This window comes from Stenella coeruleoalba (genome assembly GCF_951394435.1).
Source record: "Stenella coeruleoalba genome assembly, chromosome: 3".
NCBI classification, from domain to species: domain Eukaryota; kingdom Metazoa; phylum Chordata; class Mammalia; order Artiodactyla; family Delphinidae; genus Stenella; species Stenella coeruleoalba.
In genome coordinates, this window is record NC_137148.1 from 43,058,711 (window position 1) to 43,064,710 (window position 6,000).

At 41.1% G+C, this 6,000-nt stretch overlaps 1 protein-coding gene across 1 annotated transcript in view; it reads right to left on the reverse strand.

Annotated features, from left to right (window-relative positions):
* Positions 1–5,119, reverse strand: part of IL6ST (interleukin 6 cytokine family signal transducer) — a 49,569-nt gene extending 44,450 nt beyond the window's left edge. Inside the window, exon 1 of the mRNA XM_079917116.1 lies at positions 4,906–5,119. The gene's annotated coding sequence lies outside the window, so the exon portion shown is untranslated. The remainder of the gene's footprint in view (positions 1–4,905) is intronic.
* Positions 5,120–6,000: the final 881 nt, after the last annotated feature.

The following is a 6,000-nucleotide window of genomic DNA, read 5'->3' on the forward strand; positions in this document are numbered from 1 at the left end:
TAAATCAAGTACAAAACAAAAAGTGCAGAAACAGACCCAAGTATATATAAGAATTTAATATCTTATGGAAAAAAAAGCTACTGGTATCACTGGGGAAATAAAGGACTATTTAATAAATAGTATTGCGACAACTGTCTTCACAAGCAAAAAAATAAAGAGCCCTACTTCATCACAGATACATACACTCCAGACTGATTAAGGACATAAATGTAAAAGTACAATTGTAGGACTACTAGAAGAAAATACAGAGTATGCTTATGACCTTATAGTTAGAGCAGGTCTTTTACAAATTATCTTTGACTGTCTGAGATCTATGAAAAGGTTTAAAGAGTACTTGGATGACCATCCATGTTCTCACCATAGCTTAAGAAATAAAACATTACAAATAAAGTTTAAGCCAAATAAACAGTTCTTGCCCTTAAGAAGTTCAGTTTAGAGAGGTGGAATATGTACAGGGTGCTACAGGAGTAAAAAGAATACCCAATTCAGACAGGGTCCAGGACAGCCCATCATGAAATAAGAGTAAAGGTTTTCTGGACAGAGAGAGTAGCATACACGTGAACTATACACCATCTTTGACTTTATAACTGTAGATTACCAATGGCAAAATCTCAGAGCATGCCAGTCTACAAACCAGAGCTGTGCTGTCTGAAACACTTTGTGTTAGGGGGAGTGCGTAGGGGAACACATACAACAGAACATCCAAACAAAAACAGATTGTGCAGAAGACCAGTAATGAAATGCATTATTCAGAAGTAATGATAAAACTAATCTACCTTAGAGCAAAGGGTGAAACTGATTAATTTGGATCAAGAGCAAATGAAAATTTGGAGGCTGAATATTCAAATTTTAACAGGGCAACAGATTTATTGTGCTGAAAGGAATGAAGCTCTTGCTATGGATACGTATACATTCAGCTTTAAAACAATAATCTATACTATAGCCACGTTTCAAGAGATGTAGCTTTCTTACTCATGTCAATTGGCTAACACTTCTCATTAAATCTCACTAAGATATACTAGATAGAATAAAAAAGAGATTGTAGCCATTGTGACAATATCACAAGCATTTCTGAAGCATTTCACATTGTTGACCACCTCTGCTTTCTGAATTTCTCATATCTCTTGGTTTCTATGTAACCATATCATGTGGTTATATTCTTTCCTTTATTTACTTTACTGAATTCTCTGCTAGGTTTTATCTTCTGGCTATGAATGTACTCAAAAGTATTTGGCGTCTACTATTCTTTTAAAATACCAACTTCTTCAAAAATGTATGACTTCAACTATTACCTTCACACAAAATAATTTCAAATATTCTGACTGAGATCTTTCTTCTAATTTCAGTTATGTATCATCATCTTGGATATTCTGTCTCTGACTCAAATAAGTTTAACAGGTCTAAAAACAACGTACACATATACATACACATACTCATGCCCACATAAATACATAAATGCATGCACTTAAAAAAAAAAAATCACAGTGCTTTTTTTCCCCCCATCTAAAAACACTCACCCTTCTTGAATTTCCTACCACGATGGGGTCCATCATTGTCTCTTGCCTATCCATTACATTCTAGCTTTTCTCAGTTACAAATCTTATTCAGTCTTCCTTCATGATCCTTCCCACTTGTTTTTTCTTTTCTACCCTCCACCATGACCAACCTAATTTAGGCACTGCTCACCTCAATACTTATAACTGCTTCTAGTCTCTTTTTTCCCTCCAAATCATTCTGAACATTATTATTGATGGATGAAATCTCTCTAAGCATACTTTAAACTTGTCACTCTTTTCCTCAAAAGCTTTTTAAAAAGGGTGAATAATAATGCCAAATATTTCAGCTATTTAAGAACCTAAAAATTTGGTTTCAGTGTGCCTGCCCAATCTATCTTCTTCAATATTTAAGTCTATTCTAAAAAAAACCAAAACCCTCTACTCAGATTTTGCCCTCAAGCTCTAGAGAAAACAGCGAGCAATCTGGTTTCTACTCAGATCATGCTGAAATTATTTTTGTAGTTTCCCAAATGCAAAGCAAATATTTAAGCTCTTCATTTTACTTGACTTCACCATGCCATACACAATTTGGTCTTACCTTTTATCATGCCCTACCAGCTACCCCTACAGACTTTAAGCTCAAGTCACAGCAAACCACTAGACTTTCTCTAACACACTTTACTATTTCAGAGTTTGGGCTTCTACAAATGCTATTCCTTGGCTCTAGAATGTCTTTCTCCAAACTGTTCTGCACTGTCTATATCTCAGATGAAACATCATCTCTTCTGTGGAATTCCCCCTAACTCCCACAAACATCTTTGCTCCCAATGCACTTGTATACAGTTCCCTAACAGGATTCATAACACTGTATTGTAATTTTTGTTTATATGTTTTGATATCCTGAGAATCTAACATACTCTGAAGCACATAGTGGACAATTAAGAGTGGGTTTTAAAAGACTTTCTGGAATGGCCATATTATTCTAGTTAACTGTCACTCAAGTATACTATATGAAGAGGTAGTATATTTACCATCCTTAGGAGCTCAGATTCTGAAGCCAGGCTGTCTAGGTATAAATTCTGGATCTACCACTTAATAGCCGTGTGGCACTGGGAGAGTTAATTAAGCTCTCTATGCCTGGGTTTCCTTCTTTATAAAAGGAGAATAGTAAGATCTACTTCATAAGGTTATGAAGATTAAATGAATTAATATAAGCAGAGTGTTCAAAACAGTGACTGACAGAAAATAAGCATTATACATATATTGACTATTATAATTACTATACCTTGATTATTTATGACCCTTTCCACATATACCTCTATTGGAATGGGCTCCTTTCATTTTTCCCTTTATCCAAATCTTACCCAGGTTTCAAGGCTGACCTCTGTTAAATCCTTTCATCCTTTCAATTCTTAAATGGTTACTCCCTAATTTAAATACCTATAGCATCTTCTGTATCACTCTGCATATAATGAAAACTGCCTTGCATCCTTGTCATTTTTCACAAAATGTCTACCCAATTTCTGTAAACTCTTTGAAGGTCTAAGGACGACTCATGCATCTTTGTCCGTTCCTACAGCAAGTACTAAGTGCTTAGTATTTGTTATGTAAAATAATAAAGCTCAGTAGAAACTTCAACTCTGATCAAAATGTCTCTGCAATCAAAGAAATGGAGAAGACTGTGAGAACATTCCATGCTTCTCTAAGAGCCAAGCTGCAAATGTATTAGCGCCAGGGAATTCTGACTCTCATTAAAATAAGCTGTTCTGAAATAGCTTCTGGGAGAAAAAAACCCTCCCTACAGAAGAGTTTTGGGGAGTTCTTAAGTTCCCAAACCAAATTGTAGCAGTGGATCCTCTATGAGAAATGTGTTAACATCACACAGTGACTGATTGAGAGCACAGGATTTGCAATTACATAGATCTAGGTTTCACAGGGACCCTGAGCTTCAATTTCCTTCTCTATAAAGTGGGTATTGTAACACCTACAGGTATATGATAATCGACATCCACCCTAACGTTTAACTGAAATGCAAATTCCCTTGAAAAAATTTTAAATAAACTGAAAACACGGCAATTCGTAAATAACTGAACACATTTTTCATTACCTAAGAAAATGTATTAAATTAGCTGTGTATTTATAATATTCTAAATTACCTATGAGAAAATTAAACAAGTGTTGTCAATAATATGGAATTGGGATGAAAGAAAAGTTGTACTACAAAATTCATCCTCCCTTTCTGACACTTTCTCCATCCTGTAAATTTTTCTTCCACTTGTGATTAAAAACAAGTGTTCAAAATTGTCCCCAAAGAGAAATATTTGGAAAGCACTATTTAACTTAATAGCAAGTTGGTTCTAACATTGCAGTATTCCAGCTTACAGTTAAAAAATACTTCCAAATAGGAATTAACATGAATTTAAGAAATTATGATAATGGCGAATAGCTCATAGGATGATCTGAGTAATTTCAAATTAAGAGTTGTTCCAACTTGAAGCTGGCAGTCACACAGTCTAAAGGGTTTGTTTACAGCACTGACTAAACCAAACACTACAATCTTTTAGAATATTCATCCTGGCATTCTAACAAATAATTATTTTAAAGCAGTATAATCGCTGAAATGCCCAATACTACACAAATTAAACCGAAATGGGTTTCCTTCTGAAGAAAAAAAGAAAAGAACAAAAGTGGCAGGTCTTATTTTTAAGCTGTGATATTTTTTTCAGTTTGAAAAAATACTGAAAAACAGAACCTTGCTACTTGGAATCATCTTTAAACTTGAGGGAGCGGGTGAGAGAATTTAAAAAGACAGAATTCGGCGCCTTTACGATACAGTGGTATGCGGGGTTCATTAGGGCCAGGCCATGTAAGCGATCAAAAGAAGAAAAGAGACATTAGCTTGGAAATTATATAAGTATGGTGTAACTTTCAGCAACGTTGAAACGTTACCATTTAAGTATGAAAAGATGGCTTTGGGGAAAGAAAATTCACCTCCGAGTTGAAAATGAAGGGTCAAGTGCGGGACTAGTGGAATTTAAGGGGAGATGGAAAGAGGACTGGGGAAAAAGTGGGGGATTTGGTAACCAAAAAGGGGTATGGTTCAGAAGGGCGTGTGTGTGTGTGTGTGTGTGTGTGTGTGTGTGTGTGTGTGTGTGTTTGGAAGTGAGGCTTGTACTTAAATCTCCGTGATAAAGTTGTGGAGATCAAATTCGGAGGTGTGGGAACAGGGAGAGGAAGGAATGTGGGGATTTCCAGGCTGGGATAACAAGAAGTTTGGGGCGCGCGCTGTCGGGGCGCCCCTCTCCCGGAGAAGGGTGGCCCCCTCGAGTGCCAGGTCCCCTGGCCGCCCCGACGCAGCCCTCCCCCTCCCGCTACACGGCCCTTCAACTCGACCACGGCCCCTCCTCACCTAAAGGCCGCGGTGACTCGCTTCTCCGCGTGTCCACAGTGCACGTCCCCCTCGGCGCCAGGCTGGGCCGGGCCCTTCGGCCGGCAGCCGCGGGCCCCAGCTCAGCTGCGTCCGTGCGTTCCCAACGGGGCTCCGCGGGCCCGTAGGCTCCTCGCCCCGTCCTCGGGTCACTCCCGGCTCCTTCCCGCAGACGCGGCACGCGGCCCTCCTCCCGCAGCGGGGCGACGCGCCCCCTGACCCCGCCCCGCGGCGCTCCGTAACGCCCCGCCCCCGGACTTGGGATCTGTAAGCTGATTGGCGCCCGCGAGACCCGACGCGCGCCGGCATTGGCTCAGCGGCTGCCCGAAGGCGACGGGGAGGCCCTCCGAGCGGCTGCGATTCCCGTAACGCGGTTCCCGGCGTCCCGGATTCGGGTTGCTGCGTCCGCGTCGTCTCTCCCAGATGAGATCGAAGGATTCTCCCCACCTCCCCTCTGCTGGCGGAAGGAGCAGAATGTTCCATTTTTCCGTGGAATAACGGGGTCGTGAACTGAAGTCCGGGTGCTGCCCGCGCCTGCCGTCCTCCCTTCTTAACGTGGCCTCTTCGGCCTCCCTTCGAGGCCTTCCCCAGGGTACTCAGAGCCGCGAGGGACAGCCGGGTGTCCTTGGGAACCGGGGAGGCGTGGGAGCTCCTGAGGGAAAGTGAAGGGCTCGGTGGCCATGACTCCACACGAGATTACCGCAGATTGTGGCGGCTTCGGTCCAAGTTTTATGTAAACGAACCTTGCCACGATATATATATTTAAGTTAGTAAATGAGTTTGGGTGTGATTGATCAATGAACCCCAGAGTTGGTGACATGCCAAGAAACTAGTTTTTCTTGCGGTTTGTACCTCCCAATCTGTGACAAAAATACGGAGTAAAAACCAATTTCGTTAAAACCCCTTCTTCCCCCCTCGTGGTCCGGAAAATGGACCTTCAGGCTCACTTTGATTCAGTTTTTTTCCGAAGCAAGATGAGAAGCTTAGAAGATAAGCGTGTGTGTGTGTGTGTGTGTGTGTGTGTGTGTGTGTGTGTGTAGAAGCACGCCCAAGGCCAGAACCTTTTGTGGAAGAATG